Genomic DNA, 19,186 nt, shown 5'->3' on the forward strand with positions numbered 1-19,186 from the left:
TTCCTCCACTTTATATGTGGGTTGCTGCTACAGTATGACTGACAAGTGGTATAGGTCTGTGCCCAGGATCCCAACCCGCAAACCTGGGCCACCAAAGAGGAGCATGCCAAATTTACTGGCTACACCATGGGCCTAGCCCCTGAGATTCTATTTTGGAGAGCTCACAGAGACCATGAAAGGATCGTGAAAGAAGTTGAGATAGTGATGCATAAGAATAGCTCCTTGTGGTATAGATCCAGGACTATCTTCAAAAGAGAGAGGAAAAAAAAATCCTATAGTTAAAGCTAAATTCAAAAAAGAGGAGTGAAATCATTACTTTTTAAATGTATTTTGGAAATTTGTGTTCTCACAGCATATTTTATAGAGCTCATTGGCATTAAAACCCTTGGTGCATGTAAATTACACACTCCTAAGATTGCTTCTAATGGCACTAAGAGCCCAGAATCTTTGAACCAGAGAGCATTAGATTGAAAGAAGGAAGAAATGATGTTATGAGGGTGAGAGAGACGCAATTGGTTGGGGTCAAGATAGTTAATGACACCATTTTTTTTCTCTTTTGTACCTATGACCTCTACATTAGATGCATTTACTTTCCAGGAGAGAGATTATTTTCATTATGATTCAGAGACATGTGCAAAGAGCTACTTCCAGCTGAGACAGAGTTACTGGAGCCCCTGTTGGGAGACAGAGCATTAAGACACATACTGTGCTTTCACCCCATAGAAATTAGAAAGTAGAGAGAAATGATTGGTTTCAGCTCAGTCCACTACGGCCAGAGGAGCTGCTGCCACCTAAACAAAAATGGATCTGGTCTTCCTTTTTCACCTCGAATAATAGTATATATAATACACGTAATGCATGCAAATAGTATACATCATACATGTAAAGCTGTGAATGCAACTACCTCCTTTCTTTTCTATTTTGTAGCAAATTGCAGAGAATTTGATAACTAGGCTGTAAAAAAAGATACATTGGCATAACAGCTATTGTAAACATTTTGCTCAGTTTTTATTGTTAAATTACATTTTTATTGGTGCATGTATCTGTGGGTGTGTGTATCTCTCTGGGAGAGTGGCATGTGTGTGTGTGTTTGAGGAGAGAGCGTGTAAGGTGAAAGAGACTTGAACATATTCCCAAGTTGAAAAGAAAGAGCCAGTGGGGGAGCTGGCCCCGTGGCCGAGTGGTTGAGTTTGCGTGCTCCGCTGCAGGTGGCTCAGTGTTTCGTTGGTTCGGGTCCTGGGCGCGGACATGGCACCGCTCATCAGGGCCATGCTGAGGCGGTGTCCCACATGCCACAACTAGAAGGACCCACAACTAAGATATACAACTATGTACCGGGGGGCTTTGGGGAGAAAAAAAGGAAAAAATAAAATCTAAAAAAAAAAAGAGTCAGTGGGAAGGGAGAAGTCACAAGGGAAAGCTGTGAGCCCTCAGGACCTAGTTAGAGGAAGGAGGAGCTCAGAGGGCTGAGGTTCTGTGATTTTTGGCTGTGAGGACTGGAATGAAGATTATTTTGTTACTGTGTCTTATTATCGTGCACACATTTTGATGGTGTCTATTGTTCCCCTAATTGCTGTCCTTGTCTCCCCTCTGCCCACTTCCACTGATATGAATTTGAGGAAACTAGGTCACATTTCCTTGTCAGTGGAAATCTTTGAGTGTCATAAAGACCACAAATCCTGGTCTCCACTTTTATTTATAAAACACCTTTTGTACTATCATGTAGACAGAGCCTCAGAGAAAAATAACAAGTGATACATTAACTCCTTGAAAGTATAAGCACACTCTGGATACGCTATACATAAATTCAGAATTGCTAAATTAAAAATGTATGGAACCATAATATTGAAGTCTCTGCTTCTTTGAAACTTTTGATATTTGTTCCTTTTAAAGGACATTGACAGGATTCACTAGGGGATTTTGAATCTGTAATACAGAGCCTACCAAGAACAAGTAAATGAGTCAACCACTGTTTGCAATTTGTCGCTGTCTAAATTCCTCAGTGACACGGAGACTTACTGAAAGAATTTGTATTTTGTTATAGCACTGGAAAAGAGGGAAAACTTTAGAGCAATGCTTCTTAGAAAAGGATGTTTTTCTTTGAAAAATGTGATCTCACACAGAAGAGGGAAGGATTTTTATCTTTTTTTCATTGCAAATCCTTTTCCAATGGAGCTATCAAAAATGATCAGGCCATAATTCTTTTAAAGAATTGAAGTTGAAAGAAAATATTTTTACCGAGCATTCTTTAAAACTTCGTTTTGAATAGGGAAGACATACACATGTAAAATATTCAAATATTCAAAAGGCACATAATGAAACAGAATCAAAAGTAAAGACTTCTCTTCTGCACCGCAAGCACCAAGTTCCCACCCTAGAGGCAACCACTGTTATCAGTCTCTTGTGGGTCTCTCTGGAGATATTCTTGCATTTATACTTCTACATATTTATATGTTCCCCTCCACTAGCAGCAGACGGTATGCATTGTCATCTACATTGCTTTTTTTCTGAATGGCTCTTGAATTTAAAAAGTATAAGAAAGATAACGTTGGCCCTCCTTAGGCAGCAAAGCACTGGCCCATCTGATGCTAGTGAAACTTCCAGCTCCCCTTCCCTTTCGTGCATTAACATGCACAGAGGCTCCTGTTTTGAACTGGAGCACGCAGAAGAGAAGAAAGAAATTGGGGGCGAGGTGATGTCTGTGGCTGGTGGGGAGTTAAGGATGGGAGTTACTATTTTATAACCTTAGATGGGGTTATATGCCTAAGGTCAGAAATGTGGCAGTCAGAATACTAATGGCACTATTTTTTTAGGAGGGATGTGGAAGGTTTGTGGGAAGGAGGGGAGGGCCAAAAGTTAATTTCTGAGAAAGGAGAGTCATTTTAGAGTCTTAGGGACCAAATGTGGTGCATAGTTGAAGAGGAGGCCATTTCCCCCACTTCCCCTTGGAAACCAGAAATGATCTGACACTCCTCAAATCTGCAGACAGAGAATGTGGAAAATTATAAGCCAGGGTAGGAAAAGAAGGAAAGAGCAGACACCACGCAGTTACAGACTGGTTTGTGGGCATGTGTGTGGCATCCTTCTGGGGAACTCCCCAAAATAACTTGGGGACACTTGGAGTTGCACTGATTACTAGTCATCAAACCAATTGGAACTCTTGCCATCATAATTTGGGCATATAAATAGACTGCAACTTTATTTTGTTTTCCAAATCTGGTGAGGCCAGGAAACATGGGGTACATGTTAAAATGGAAAACGCTAAATATAAAACATATGTGATACCTTGTAACAGGATGGTAGAATGGAAGCCTTGATTGCAAAACAGCAAATACCTATTCCAAGCTGAAGTGCTGGGCTGAGATTTAAATGTAGGAGACTGAGAATTAGTAGATAATTCTCACACTTCACTCTTATCAGGGATATAAAAGGGTAGGGAAGGAGATTGAAATATAACCTCTTAGGAGAATTTCTCTGGAGAGCTGTACTGAGAGTCCACACCCTCTATAGGGCAAGTTCTGAGGGATGCCTGCCCCTCACCTTAAGCTGGACCTGTAACTGGACCCCCTCTAATATTTGTTCCCCAAGGTTGGTAGATTGGCTGGGTAGCTGGGACAGCCAAGCTGAAGGAGAAGGGGTGTGTTAGGACCCACCAGTGTTCCTAGAGTTCATTGGGGCTGACAACTGGTGAGTGTTTCCTGTGGGTGTGATGTGGGCCATGGGTGAGAGAGCTTGGGCCTATAGGCATCCTAGGTCCTTTCAGAAGAACTCAGAGAGAAGCTGGAGGGAGGTATTGCTAGACTGCTAGGGGCTAAGGCAAGCATAAGTAACCAGGTAACCTAGAGAACGCTTGCCCTGTTAAATCTCCTCTTCCCTCCAGCTCCATCCCTGGAAGGGTCAGGGGTCACCTTTGGACAAGTGAGCGGGGAGGAAGAACAGAAGCACGGCTAAGAAGAGAGAAGCTGACCATACTCCAGAGGCAAGGAGAGGCATCAACTTTTAATCATGGTTTGAATTTTGGTTACTATCCGAAACTGACCATTTTAACTGAAGTGAGACTATTTAATGACTAACAGTAACTGTAATGACCAAACATTTCTGTTTCCATCCAGGGGCAGAGGGTGAACTAGCTCTACCAAGTGAGTAGATAAGGAAGGCGCCGTCCCATCTCATCCCACCAGGTGTGTCTGCGCCAGGGAGCGGTTACCTGCAGACGTAGGGGAAAGAAAACAGAAGAAATCCTTGACTTCTCCAGTATTTTCTCTTTTTATTTCCCAGAGGTTCTTCAATTTTTACTTTGTTTTAACGGATTTCTTTCTTTCAAGGCCACTAACGCTTTCCTGTCACGGCTTCCAAATCATTGCTCTCCTTCTTTTATTCTCTCAGGTTTTCTTTCATGATCTCAGGCCACTGCCCTAGCCATGAGTTCTGCTGTTCCCAGGCTGATATGCTCTCTGTCTCTGTGGTTGCAGTAGTCATCAGAGCACCATTTTCTTCTCCTTCAAAAAGTACAGACCCCGAAGAGGGAACAGCCCAGGGATGTCACCCTCCAGCCCCTGTGGGCTCATGAGAGCCAGAGTCACTGCCCTGTGAGTGCCACTGACAAGTCACCTCACAATTCATTTGAGTTAATTAGCTCCTTGTGAAAATGAAATACCTTCCTAACAGCAATCACTCTGAACAATTTAAATCAGAGGTTGTTTGGCAGACTTTAAGGCTCCAGATTATAAACACCTGCACAGTTATAAACACCAGGCCATTGGCCCTGGAGGCAGAGAATGGAGCTTCAACTTCTAGCTCCAACTGTAATGTGTATTCAGCAGGCCTGGGATGATTACTTTGCCTCTCTGAACAAGGAGGCTAGTGGTACCAGCCTCTATTAAATGAGGTAGTAAGCATAACATGTTTAGCAAAATGCTAGGGTTAAATAAGCATTTGCTAAGTATTAACTATTATTATTGGAATCTGACCTCATTTTAATCCCAAATTTACCTCTCTCTTACATTCCCAGGCTCTTAGTTACTTCTTTCTCTTCTCTTTCTTTTCATTCATTCATTCTTTCTTTCTTTTTTGATCAATGGCACTTTGATTTACATGGTTTTTTCCCCCTAGGTTGGGGATTTCCCCTTAATCATCTGTACAAAAAGTTTAAATGGCTTACAAATAATAGTCTAGAAAACCATGTCCCTGCTACACATAGGATTGAGTTCCCTTCCAACTTACCTTAACGCTAAAGCTGTAAAATGGGAAAGAACAGGATTGAGTCATAGACTATGAGATCCAGAGGATTCCTTGAAACTTCAGCTCCCTCATTTCACTCCCTTGGTTTATGATTCCCATTTGTCCTCCTTTCTTATAGATTCCCTTCTGAGTACATGGAGAGGATTTAAAAAATGCTTCTTTATGACAGTTGCTTTGGACTGTCATTTCTAAGCCTCCATTGATATTGGAATCCTCAATATCTTCCTTTCTAGAAGCAATGTAGTGCTAGAATTTCTTTGGCTCTGAGAAAACTACATTTCTTTTCATTCCAGGTAGGATCAAGACCCCATTCTGCATATTATTGATGTTTTTACTCCCAGGTAATGGGTGGAGGAAGAAAAAGTAGCATTTGGAAGAAGAGTTAGTCCCTGAGGACCTTCACAGTAGGGTGTTTGGTGGATGGAAGGAAGAGGTAGACCATAAACGTCAAGAACAGACATCATTCCAGAGATGCGAGCAAGTACACAGCTCATGAACCTTTCTGAATGCTAATTGGTTTTTATTCTACAATCACCCTACCAGTTATTTTACTTTATGGTGTTGAAGGATAATTTCTTATAAAGAAAAAAAGATCTGTCGGATTTGTAAACCCTTTGAAATAGTAGTAACTTTACTTTTTTATGGGTTATATCTCAAGAAAAGGGGGTCAGGTTGTTTGCCTAATGAATGGATGCAAATATTTTATCACTTTGATGAGCAGCTGTCAGACAGAGAGTGTAAGACAGATGGGGAAATCTTTGTAGGGTTTTCCTGCATTAATCAAGGGCACTATGCCTTTCTTAGCATGGTTTAAGTTTAAATTCTACTCGGGAGAAAAAAATAGTAAATTTAAAAATTAATGACAATAAGTGTTAAAAAAACCCTGTCATCCTCAATATTTCATTCAAGAATCAAATAGTCTTGGGTTAACCGACTTGCAGTTTTTGTAACCATTTCTCATCTGCCACACCGTCCACAACAAGAAAACTCATCAATATGCAAGGACTTGTTTCCTGTCCCGTTGCTTCCTCCTACTGTCCAAATATGCCCAATTCAAAGTCTGTTTAGTCAAGCAGGCATGCAGAAGAATGAGAATTTCTCTGGTGTTTTTAAAACCAGCCAGAACAATTCTGACCATTGCTAAGGGGCACTTTTAACCAAACACCGTAATGTAGCCAAGAACACAGCAGAATGCCATATTCCTTGTATGTTTTTTTTGTGTGTGTGTGAGGAAGACTGACCCTCAGCTAACATCTGTTGCCAATCTTCCTCTTTTTTGCTGGAGGAAGATGATCCCTGAGGCAACATCCATGTCAATCTTCCCCTACTTTGTAGATGGGACGCGACCACAGCATGGGCTTGATGAGCAGTGTGGAGGTCCGTACCCAGGATCTGAACCTGCGAGCCCCGGGCCACGGCAGCAGAGCACATGAACTCAACCACTATGCCACAGGGCTGGCCCCCTTGTGATATTTTTTTTAAATAAAACATTGATGGTCGTTTTAAATGCTGTTTAAGAAGCAAGGTATCCAATAGGCATCGAGATAATGCTTTTCTAAGGTTCTTTGGGGTTTTCCCTTGCAAAAAGGTATGGTTGTGAAAGAAATACATTTTGGATAGCTAATGTTGTGATGCATTTCTTGGTCAAACAAATCACACCAAGTACCCTGTGGGCCTTTGTCTTAGTCATCTTGGGTTGCTATAACAAAATAGCATAGACTGGCTGGCTTAAACAACAGAAATTTATTTCCTCACCGTCTGGAGGCTGGAAGTCCAAGATCAAGGTGCCAGCATGGTTGGGTTCCATGAGGCTTCCCTTCCTGGCTTGTAGATGGCTGCCTTCTTGCTGTGTCCTCACATGGGGAGGGGAGAGAGACTGCAAGCTGTCTGGTAGCTTTGCTTCTAAGGATATTGATGCCATTATGAGGGCTCCACCCTCATGACTTCATCTGGCCCTGATTACCTCCCAAAGGTCCCATCTCCAAATGCCATCACATTGGGGGTCAGGGCGTTTACACAGGAATTTGGGGGGGGACCCAAACTTTCAGTCTGTAACAGCCTTATATCTCATTTTGACATAACTCCCAGAACTATGTCTTTAATATGAGTGGTGGGCTGAGGAAAATTACACTTCACATCTAGGAAACTGGACCAGAATAAAAATTGCTCCTAAACAATTCCAAAGCTGTATTTTTTGGTTGTCATTATTTCCCATTTTTTAAATTAAAGTTTTCCATTTTATGTAAATTTGGAAACGTGTATGTAATTTGTAAAGTCAAATAAAGCATATTAAAAATAAGCAGTGCTTGCCCCACCTCTCTCCTACACTGATTCTGCTCATTAATGAAGCCAAGACCCAAGCTTGACAACAGAAGGAGTGGCTGCTTTTTTAAGTGTAGAGTTAGGGCTGTTGAAATAAAGAAAGAGTCTTTGGGTCTAACCCCTTCCTCTAAGTAGGTTACCAATGAAATTATCCGAGACTAATAATTTTCCCTTCTATTTTTTTTTCAGTTTTTCATAGAAATTCCATATCTTTTTTTTTTTGCAGTATTTAATTACCTGTAGAATAAAAGAGAAGCTTTACAAGATACGAATTGTTAACGTGTTGAATTTGTAAAATCCATGCATGGTAGAGTCAGGAAGAGATGGCTGACCACACTTCCAGATGGCCATGAGAACTGAGAACTGAGAAATTGTTAATTTTTAGTAGTTGTTATAAATCCGCTGGCCCACATGGATAATTCCGTATTCAGTCATCATTGCCCATACCACCCATTGAGAAGCCCTGCTCCAGGACAGACATCCCTTAAGTCTGTTTTGAATAACAGTAGACTTCAGAAAATGGGTGGAACACATGACCTGAAAGGCTGACTCTGAATCAGAACTTCAGGAAACCACAGTGAATTATCTGGCAATTAAGCATACCCAATTGATAGCAGCTGAATCCAGATCAGCCTCAGGCCTTTGCTTTAGGATTGGCAAAATAGCCCTTGGAAGCCTGAGCAGTTTTGTCCTAGCACCATGGTTCCCACCTTCTTCTATAATCCCCTTTCAATGGGAGGTGGTATCAGAAATACCACTTCCGCTACCATGCATTGGAAAGCAATAGAGTTCACCATGTTTATCCTGGGTCTTCTGAAACCAAGCATCTCCCATTCTAAGACTTTCAAACAAAATTCAAAACAGTGGCCTTGGAGCAGAATTTGAAGGGAGGCCCCCTACAAAGCCCGCCAACTCCATGGTTTTCAGTAAAAGGAACTCCTGCTCCAGTCTTTTGAAACCTGGTTCAAGTAAAATACCATTCTCATACCAGGGTTTGAATCACATTTCCTCTGTCCACACAGCTTCTATAGTCTTGCCAGAGAGAGCATTTACCCCACTACTTCCTGATTAAAAAAAAAAAAAATCTGGCTGGCCTATTTTTTATATGCTAATTATCTCCATCTGTAAGCGCTTCCTAGACTCTTTAGCTTTTCTTGGCCCAACCTCAAATGCCAACATCTCTTCCAAGGGGAAAAAAATGGGTATCTGCCTTACATCCAGAAGCCAAGGTGCATAGAGAGAATTGAGCCCTTCCACGACTAAACATAAATATGGTACAAATTGGCAATCAGAATTTTAACACTAAATCTTTGTAAAGATAAAAATGTTCCATGACTTACTTCTTTTCACGTGGTTCCTGTGAAGAATAGAGCCCCAAGATACTTAAATCATAGAGACTCTTTCATAAACTTTCCCAGATATATAAGGAAATCAATGTCAGCGCTCTTCAGTGAAGCAGTGGATGCTGTGAGTTAAGTCTCCAGGCTTTCTATGGACCATGACTGTTTTGTCCTCAGACCATATGCTTAGCTGTAAAAATTACATGGACTACCCCACGAAACCTCATACTGTATGTTGAGGGAAATAATAACATCTTTGAGAAATGAACTACACTTTCAAAATAATATGTTTTCTTCAGCCTCTTGGAATTTGTTTTTAAATTTGAGAGAGGAGAGATGAAAGCAAAGCTTGACCATTTTTAGCAGAGGCATCATTTCATGTTTTTTGTTTGAGTAGGAAGTGGATGGACGGAGGTCAAAACTTGTATAATTTTCTGACAGATTTGTAAGGACAATCATTTCAAAAACGTCTTTTTAACCATTTCATGGGAAGGATGCTTTTGTTTTCTTATAAATATTTTAGAAGTCAGAAAACATTTTTCTTGTCAGTTTTAATTGTTAGAAAATCTTCTTAAGTCCATGAAACTATTTTAAACTCTGCCATATCTTACTATTTTTTCTCTCCCTACCAAAGACTGGTTTTGTCAATTAACCAGTACAAACTCTTAGGGGAAGAAGATACTGGTTGGAAGAAAAAAGCAAAACAAAATAGAAAACAGAGCCCTCAATGATGAAGACTCCTTCGACCAAACTTTAGTCAGGCTTTTCCGAACTTCTTCTTGAGTAGGCCTCCACCTTGACCTTTCTTTAGCAAAATTCCTGCTAAGCCAGTTTAGCAAGAATTCCCCTACCCTTGATACCTCCTCTTAGGAATTTTCCATCTACTGATCCTCTCACTCTGGCTGTAAATTCCTGTCTTTGCTGTATTCAGCGTTGAGCTCAATCTTTCTCCCTCTTGCAAGAGTCCTGCATAAACTCTTCCTTGCCATTTTAAACAAGAGTCAGAATAATTTTTCTTCAGCAATGGATACCAGTAGCTTATGACTTGGACAAGTCAATAAGCTTCTGCCAGCTTCACTTTTAGCCTTTAAAACAAAGAGGGAAGAGTTAGGGCTTCTCAAGTTTTCTACAAACTAGAGCCCTAAGTGGCTCAAAGCAAAGATGACATTGATTGAGGTCTCATGCTTTACATTAATAATTTGAGCAAATTTTGCATCTTATTTACTTTAACATAAAAATAAGGCTTTAAATTATTAACTATGGAGTCAATCCGCCAGGTTTATTTTGTGTCTTAGAGAACTCTCTGGCACCATGATGCCTACCAACATTTGAAGAGAATGGCATGAGATACATGCTATTTAACTGTAGAAAATGAAATACAACTACATATGTATATGATAACCACGGTAAATAATTTGGCGAGTAACACTTTATATATTTTCAAATTAATTATATACCTATATATCATTTACTTTCTCATGTTAATATTGGATGGAACGCTATTTGCTAATACAAAGCTCTTTTATGTTTTTAATCTTTCTGAAAGAGCAGTCTACTGTAAAATAGTGTCCTTCTAAAATCTAGACTGCCTTAACTTATTTTGATTTTCAGTCACATTTAGGACTGAAAATTCTTATTTTGTAGTGACAGACAGATGAATTTAAGGAGCAGATAAATGTTAACACTGACAGAACATGTATGCTAATATTTATGTATGCTCTGTTATCTAAATTTAAAAATATAAACACTACTGTATTTCTGATTTTATTTGACATTGTAATGAGAAACTGAAATGGATCTTTTCAAAATGAGCTCCTAATTGCCTTTGTGGCTTCCGCTCGCTCTTGGTCACAGCAAATCCATTATTCCAAAGGCATCGAAGATCAGGGAGCTTGAATTGGAGTGCTGCTTTAAAACTGCTGTGAAATTCTGTTCTGGAATTTTCTCTTCCCATTTTTGTTTAAGGCTATATTTTTAAATATTTATTAGACTTAAAAATTAGCTACATTGGCTGGGAAATCTGGAACCCAGAGATAGGAGCCACCAAAGAAGGAGGGAATAAGCAGCTGGATGAGAAGTAATTTACATGAACTGGGTTGGTGTGAAGACTAGTCTTGCCTGACTAGACTTAGATTCAGATTTATCCTGTTCTTTTTATTGTTCCTTAAATTTAGCAAGACAAACATTTGCCCTAGCTGTAAGCTAAATCATATTGAGCAGGTCAATTTGATTTGAGGTCATAAATAGCGGTGCAGCCATAATAGGTCTCTGCAAATTTATTGGGTTAGGTTTTTGTGACCCTTGAGAACTCTCTGGCCAGTAAATTCATGCATTTGTCATCAGGTTGGAGGAACTCTTTAGGAGATTTGCAATGTTTGGGGGCATTTTATTTAAGAAAAAGATAATCTTTCTATTATAAATAATCCATGCTTATTGTATAAAATTTGGAAGCATATATAAAAAGACAAAAAGTAAAAATCAGTTATAATTCTGCTATTCAGTGATAATTCTTATTCAGAGATATCAATGATTACCTAGCCAATGGTCATTTCTATTTTTTTCTCATCTAAAATAAACCAGGTTAGAAGTGACAATATGCCCAGCCTCAGAGGATGGCTCGTGATTAGTCTAAAATAAGCATGAACAATATCATTATTCTTCCCATGTTTAAGCATGTGACCAAGTTCTGGCCTGTGAGATACAGAAGACGTCTTAGGGTTATGGCAAGATTTTGTCTCCTGAAAAGAAGATTGCATTTTAAGGGAAAGCCTCTTTTGCTAACATCCATTTTACTTTCCTGTTTGAATGCAGTCCCTGTAAGTATATAAGGCTTAGAGCTGCAGCAGCCATTTTGCAATCATGAGGCAACAATTTGAAGGCCAAAACTAACATGCTAAGAGCAACATAATAGGAGACTAGAAGGAAGTTAGATCATTGATGAGTTGAGCTGTTGAACAAATACTACTATAGCCTACCTCAAGACGTCTTGTTAAATTAACAGTAGATATTCTTCTGCTTTAAGTAGCTGTTATCTGAGTACTGTTAATTGACCCCAACTCATTCAAACTCATACATCTAGTATGAGCATTTCTGATGTATTTCCTTTCATGTTGTTAAAATGAAAAAATGGAAACCAGACATAAAGATCCGCCAAAAAGACAAAACCATTTAAGCTACATAAGCAAAACTTAGTTTAGCTTATTTCATAAACATGTGATTAACTTAGGTTAATTCTTATAAATGTCTCCCATAATCACAAATGAAACTAAAGTCATTTTCCTAAAATGGTATAAGAGAATCATTTTTAACCAGTCCCTTGCCATCTGGAAGCCTCCATTGCAATAATCAATAATTGTGAGGGTTAAACAACCTCCTCATTTTCACTTTATAAGCCCTCCTGAAATGTCACGCCTCTGAACTCCATACCACGTTGGGGTTTGAAGTTGTCCTGTTTTCAAACAGCTTATTTCTTAACTCAATAAGATACTCATATCAAGTAAAGATGTGTAAATTTCCTTTTGATAATATATAAATACTTTTTAAAGTTTGAGATCACATAAAACATGCTTTTTGTGTTCTGCTTTTTTCCCCCTGACTATTATCCTAAGTCAATAAATAGTCCTTAAAAATGTAATTAAAAAAATTTTGGTCACAATATTACATCATATTGGTGTATACTTATGTTTAACCATAGCTTTATTGTTGGAAATCTAGATTGTTCCTTTCTAAAAGTATAATAGATGCTCTGATTTAAAAAAACCCATTTTTTTAAAAGTCAGATTCTGAATTTTTGCTTTACAATATATTCCTGGAAGTGGATGCTCTGTACTTTGTTGTGTAGGACTGTTGTATCCACACTGAGCGGAGGATCTAAGGAGTAGACAGATTCATCTTTTCTCTGACCTAACACATTGTTCTCACACTCTCCTTCTCTTTGAAGGGATGTCCATTGCCAGCATTGGCATTGGCACAGTCCACAGACCTCCAGAACCCTCACACGCAGTTGCCTTTTGTTGCTAGAATACAAGGTAAGAGTGTGGATAATTGTGTCTCAGCGGCCTGAGTGGTGTTAGTTACAGAACAGGTGTTCGGCGTGACCGGCTGTGCTGTAATAACACTGAGGGATTGTGAGCGACAGTGGCACCCAAGTGTTCTTTACTACATTCACTTTTCTGTTTGTGTTTGTGTTATGCAGGACCACCTAAAGGACAGGACCCAGGCCAGGGGCTCCTCTTGCTTGGGTATAAAGGCAATCCTTATTTAAGTATGCTTTTGAATAAAGCCCACTCATTATATCGGAATGAGGAAAGATGGCAACATTTTAACCTACATTTTTCAAGCAATATTTAACAATGAATTTTGTCAATAACTGTGTGTGGAGGCACATGCAGTTTGAATTCTTGGTTTGCTTTTGTTTGTGATGATGGATGCCTCGTGGATATGTTTACCCTATTGAAATGATCATCAGGAATTCAAAATGTGTTCTCTTGATAGATACAGATGTATAGCAATTTACGCACCAATGTGAGTGAATATTAAAAAAGGCCGTTGTGGATACAAGCACCAGATGGGTTCTATATAAAACCTCATCCCATGAGTGGTTTATTTTGGAATGATACAATTACCAAAAACATAGTGACACATTGCAATTTCTTTGCTACAGCTTGATTTTTATACGATTCCTTGTAGTCTTTGGTGATACTACTCAGTACCCATGATCCCATTATCTGCTAAATTGATCAAAATGTTAAGACTACTATTTTGTATTGCTACACAATTTTTTATGAAAGTAAACTACATTTAAATAAAATTACAGCTAGATATGGCCTGTGTTGATGGCATTTGTGGCTAGTTTGCAGAAAAATCTGTACGCTACGCAAATATCAACCCCTTCTCTGTTAACATGGTCCTGCTTGTTGATCTTATGGGATGAGTTTGTCATATTCACTCAGAGCAGGGAAGCTGGGAGTAAAATGGATGGACGTGGGGGCCAGCCCGGTGGCACAGCGGTTAGGTGCGCACATTCCGCTTCGGTGGCCCAGGGTTCATCGGTTCGGATCCCGGGTACGGACATGGCACCACTTGGCAGGCCATGCTGTGGTAGGCACCCCACGAGTAAAGTGGAGGAAGATGGGCACGGATGTTAGCTCAGGTCCAGTCTTCCTCAGCAAAAAGAGAAGGATTGGCAGGAGTTAGCTCAGGGCTAATCTTCCTCAAAAAAAAAAGGATGGATGTGGAGAATTAGGAATTAGGGAATTTGATTTTTAGTTCTAGTTCTGTCACCAATTATGACTTGCCCAAGTCACTTCACCTCTCTCATGAACTACTCTGATAAAGTAGTTTTCTGATAATGCCCCAGGTAATCTGAATGACCAGGTTATGTGGAAAGGGGTTTGAGGAGTATGCAATCAAGCTGAGTAGTATTCCTGGGTGATGTGGTGCCCAAGTGCTGGTGAGGTCAGGCAGCGTGCAGGCAGGGGCTGTGTCTGCTGCAACTTGCCATCATTATTGGATGTTCTCATCTGTAAAAGCAGGAAAAAAACAAAAGCTTCAGCAGTCCACAAAGGTCACATCTATTACCCGCGGCAATGCTAGAATCCAGTCTGGGAATTCTGGTTATATGTGGAGTTGTCTTTTTATGTGCAGGCCAGTTCCTTTCTTTCTGTGTCTTATTATAATTACCCCCACTGGGTGGAGGATGTAGCATTACAGGGCTTGGAAGATAGATTAGAAAATTGGTAGGAAAAAATGTCTACATACTGGAAATGATATAGGAAAATAAAATGATTACTATAACCTCTGGCAGTTAAACAATTAAACACTTCACTTTGCTAGAGTACAGACCATCAGTAAAAATGACTTAGGACCATCCCAAGGAAAATTAGTTCATAAGAGACACTGTGGGTCCACGGACCACTGGAGACATGCAGCAGGATGTAAGATGAGGTCCGGGCAGTTTGCTTCTAATCTAAGTCTATTTGTTAGAGCCGTAGATGTGATCATGGGGCTATGATGGCTAAAGAAGCTTCCTTATTTTAGTAGAGATGCACAGCAGAAATGCTTTTTTTTTTTTTTTTTTTTTGCTCAGGAAGATTTGCCCTGAGCTAATACGTCTGCCAATTTTCCTCTATTTTGTATGTGCATCACTGCCACAGCATGGCCACCGATGAGTGGTGTAGGTCCAGGTCTGGGATCCTAGCCTGGGCAGCTGAAGCAGAGCACACTGAACTTAACCACTAGGCCACAGGCCCAGCCTCCTACTTTATTTATTTATTTTTTAACAAATCACAGATTCAAATCTCAGATAATAAGAATGAACACTTATGGAGCATTGACGTGTGCCAGGCATCAGGCTAAGCATTCACACCAGCCCTTTGAAGAATGTTCCATTATTATCCCCACTTTAAAGATCAGGGCACTCAATTTTAGGGAGACAGAATAACCTGCCTGCGAACCCAAAGCTAATAAATTGTCCAGTTGGGATTAAGAAATCCAGGTGTCTTTGCCTCTAGATCTCTAGCCCTTAATCATTATACAATACTGATTCTAGATTTACTTTCCAAAGAGCCACATCTAAAGTGGCACTTCCATCACTTGCCCTTAGCTGCCTTATTTTTCTTTCCCTGCATTTACCATTATTAAATGCTTTATGTTATTAGAGAATTATCTACCTTACATTATTATATGTATTACCATATACCATTTACTATTATTACATATGTATTGTTAATTTCCCACCTCCCCTACTCTGTCTGCCTCCAGGTTTTGTCCCCTGCTTATTCTCCTGGGCCCTGAACAGTGCCTGGCACAGAGTAAGTGCCAATACATATTTGTTGAATGCATATGCAAATAACAACTTGTTACAACGAGTGTCTCTGTAGTCCTTTCATAACTGGGGATTTTTTTCTTTAGCTGTTACTTGCATTAATTCCAGCTACTGCAGTTATTTTTTAACTTATAAACTTTAGTTTCAATGTTAATAGCAGATTAGAAGATGGACCCTTAGAGAAGAAATGTCAGATAAAATATGTGAAACATTTTGAAAACAAAGGTTGAAAAATTTTGCTCTAATAAGCTGACTTCAGTTCAAAACATTTCACGGAATGGGTGAGAAAATGACTTAATGGTTTTTGACCAGAGACCCAGAAGGTCACTTTACTGGAAAATGCTTTGTAAAACGTTTATCTGAAAATTGCTTTGTCATTTCGAAGTCTGAAGTGTTCCACCTTAGCTTCTACATTCCATTTCAGAAACAACTATTTTCTCTTGCTGTTCGGTGAAGATAGTTGCTTTACAGCTTTTGTTTATGTGGCCTGAAAGATTTTTTAAAAAATGATGTGTGCTGTAGCTTCTACGCTATAGGTAATGAAACAAAAAGCACCTCTTTATGTTTTCAACAGCACTGGAATTAGCCTCAGGAAAATTTAATAATTCAGGTACAATATAAACGCAAGAATAATAGTTTTGTTCGTTTACTGCCGTCTGCCCTGGAATTGAACTTTTAAACTGGGCTGACTCATGTAGCCCCAAGTGCTCTGGGAAATAAAAGAGGCTCTGTGTGTGGTGGATGTCCTAGACCCCCGCCTCTGCTCCTCTCTCTACATCCTATCTCCCACCTACCACCCCCGCCGAGTGTCAGTCTCGCTTACCTTTCTGCTTTGTCATCCGGATCCAGTTCCACGCTTCACCTTTGGTTTTGAAGACTGGGAGACTTAAAGGAATCTTTACTTTGGGTACTCTCTACAGACTTGGCTCATAGTCAGCTTCAGGCTCCTCCTGTGTATAGTACCTCTGAGCACAATACATTGTCCCTTTTAGTTTCAGCTCCCAAGAGCCAAACTTGCCATTAGCATCCAGGCAGGGCCCACTTGGTTCCTCACTGAGGAGTGTTAGGCAACTACGGAGCTGGTAGGTTTGTCTTTTTGTTCCAGGTACAGAGTTGTTTATCTGTCTAGAAAAGGCCAGGCATTGGTCTTTTTGACGTGAAAAAAGTTCAAGCCAGAAAACGGGCAAGCTGCTGTGAGCATGTAACATCTGTGATGTCACAAACGTCTGTTTACAGACAGAGAATGTGGCTCATTTTCTAAGCCCTTGAAGTGTCTAGGACAGCAGGCTGCATGGCAAAGCAGGGAGATACATCTGCTGAATTGAATTCAGTATACTCAAAATTCAGATATTCCATTTTGCCAAGAGATGGCGGATGTGAGCATATCCCTTCAGTTCAGACCATATTTACATAGTTTAGCTATGACATGGGCCTGGAGTTTTCTCTGCTCAATTCAGGCATAACAATCAGCTAGACTGAAACTCATTGTTTGCATGCCATTCAGAGAGGATAAGTAGTTAAGAAGACCCTACACTGACATCCGTCAAGGGTATGCCATTTCACCATGTGACACATAGAGTAAGGTGGGTCTTTTCTTGGTTGCCACATCTAGTCCAACAGGTCTTGAGATGAATTCTACAATGTCACACACTGTCTTTGAAGAAACAAGGTTTTCAAAAACTTATAAAGCATGGGTCAGCAAAAAGATACATTCAACAATCTTTTTTTTTTTTACATTTCTTTTTCTTTTATTATTGAGGTCATATTGGTTTATAACATTATATAAATTTCGGGTGTACATTATTATATTTCGATTTCCGTGCAGACTACATCATGTGCGACCCAAACACTAATTACCATCCATCACCATACGCATGTGCCCAGTCTCCTCTTTCACCTCCTCCCTCCCTCCCCTCTGGTAACCACCAGTCTAATCTTTGTATCTATGTGTTTGTTTATGGTTATCACTGTTGTTTCTATCTTTTATTTATGAGTGAGATAATACAGTATTTGATTTTCTCCGTCTGACTTATTTCACTCAGCGTAATATCCTCAAGGTCCATCCATGTTGTCACAAATGGCAAGATTTCATCTTTTTTTAGAGCTGAGTAGTATTCCATTGTGTATACATACCACATCTTCTTTATCCATTCATCGCTTGATGGGCATGTGGGTTGTTTCCAAGTCTTGGCTATTGTGAAAAATGCTGCAATGAACATATGGGTGCATGAATCTTTACGCATCTGTGTTTTCTTGTTCTTTGGATAAATACCCAGCAAGGGAATAGATGGATCATATGGTAGTTTTATTCTTAATTTTGGGGGGAATCTCCACAGTGTTTTCCATAGTGGTTGAAGATTACATTCCAACCAGCAGTGTATGAGAGTTCCCTTTTCTTCACATCCTCTTCAACATTTATTTCTTGTCTTGTTAATTATAGCCATTCTGATGGGCATAAGGTGATATATCTCATTGTAGTTTTGATTTGCATTTCCCTAATAATTAGTGATGTTGAACATCTTTTCATGTGCCTGTTGGCCATTTGTATATCTTCTTTGGGAAAATGTCTGTTCAGATCTTTTGCTCATTTTTTAATTGGGTTGTTTTTTGTTGTCCTTGTTGAAACGTATGAGTTCTTTATATGTTTTGGATATTAACTCCTTATCTGATATATGGTTAGCAAATGTCTTTTCCCAATTGTCTTTTTGTTTTGTTGATGGTTTCCTTTGCTGTGCAGAAATTTTTTAGTTTGATGTAATCTCATTTGTTTATTTTTTCTATTGTTTCCCTTGCCCAGTCAGACATGGTACTTGAAAATATGCTGCTAAGACCCATGTTGAAGAGGATACTGCCTATGCTTTCTTCTAGAGGTTTTATGGTTTCAGGTCTTGTACTAAAGTATTTAATCTATTTTGAGTTAATTTTTGTGCATGGTGTAAGATAATGGTCTACTTTCATTCTTTTGCATGTGGCTGTCCAATTTTCCCAACACCATTTGTTGAAGAGACTTTCCTTTCTGTATTGTATGTTCTTGGCTCCCTTGTCGAAAATTAGCTGTCCATGGATGTGTGGGTTTATTTCTGGCTCTCGATTCTGTTCCATTGATCTGTGTGTCTGTTTTTGTGCCAGTACCATGCTGTTTTGATTACTATGGCTTTGTAGTATATTTTGAAATCAGGGCATGTGATACCTCCAGCTTTGTTCTTTTTTCTCAGGAATCCTTTGGCTATTCGGGGTTCTTTTGTTGTTCCATCTAAATTTTAGGATTATTTGTTTTATTTCTGTGAAAAATGTTGGAACTTTGATAGAGATTGCATTGAATCTATAGATTGCTTTAGGAAATACGGACATTTTAACTATGTTAATGCTTCCAATCCAAGAGCACAGAATATCTTTCCATTTCTTTGTCTTCTTCAATTTCTTTCAACAGTGCTTTACAGTTTTCAGTATATAGGTC

General features: G+C 39.5%; 2 long non-coding RNA genes across 2 annotated transcripts; one reads left to right on the forward strand and one right to left on the reverse strand.

The window, feature by feature from the left end:
- Positions 1-3,572: 3,572 nt before the first annotated feature.
- Positions 3,573-7,877, forward strand: LOC139045557 (uncharacterized). Its single transcript, XR_011504169.1, has 3 exons — positions 3,573-4,008; positions 4,113-4,181; positions 5,535-7,877. It is a non-coding gene; the product is annotated as an uncharacterized lncRNA (long non-coding RNA).
- A 6,355-nt stretch (positions 7,878-14,232) lies between these two features.
- On the reverse strand, positions 14,233-17,026 carry LOC139045558 (uncharacterized). The gene is made up of 2 exons (XR_011504172.1): positions 16,553-17,026; positions 14,233-14,425 (listed from the first exon to the last, which is right to left on the reverse strand). It is a non-coding gene; the product is annotated as an uncharacterized lncRNA (long non-coding RNA).
- Positions 17,027-19,186: the final 2,160 nt, after the last annotated feature.

This window comes from Equus asinus, chromosome 1 (genome assembly GCF_041296235.1).
Source record: "Equus asinus isolate D_3611 breed Donkey chromosome 1, EquAss-T2T_v2, whole genome shotgun sequence".
In the NCBI taxonomy this organism is placed as follows: Eukaryota; Metazoa; Chordata; class Mammalia; order Perissodactyla; family Equidae; genus Equus; species Equus asinus.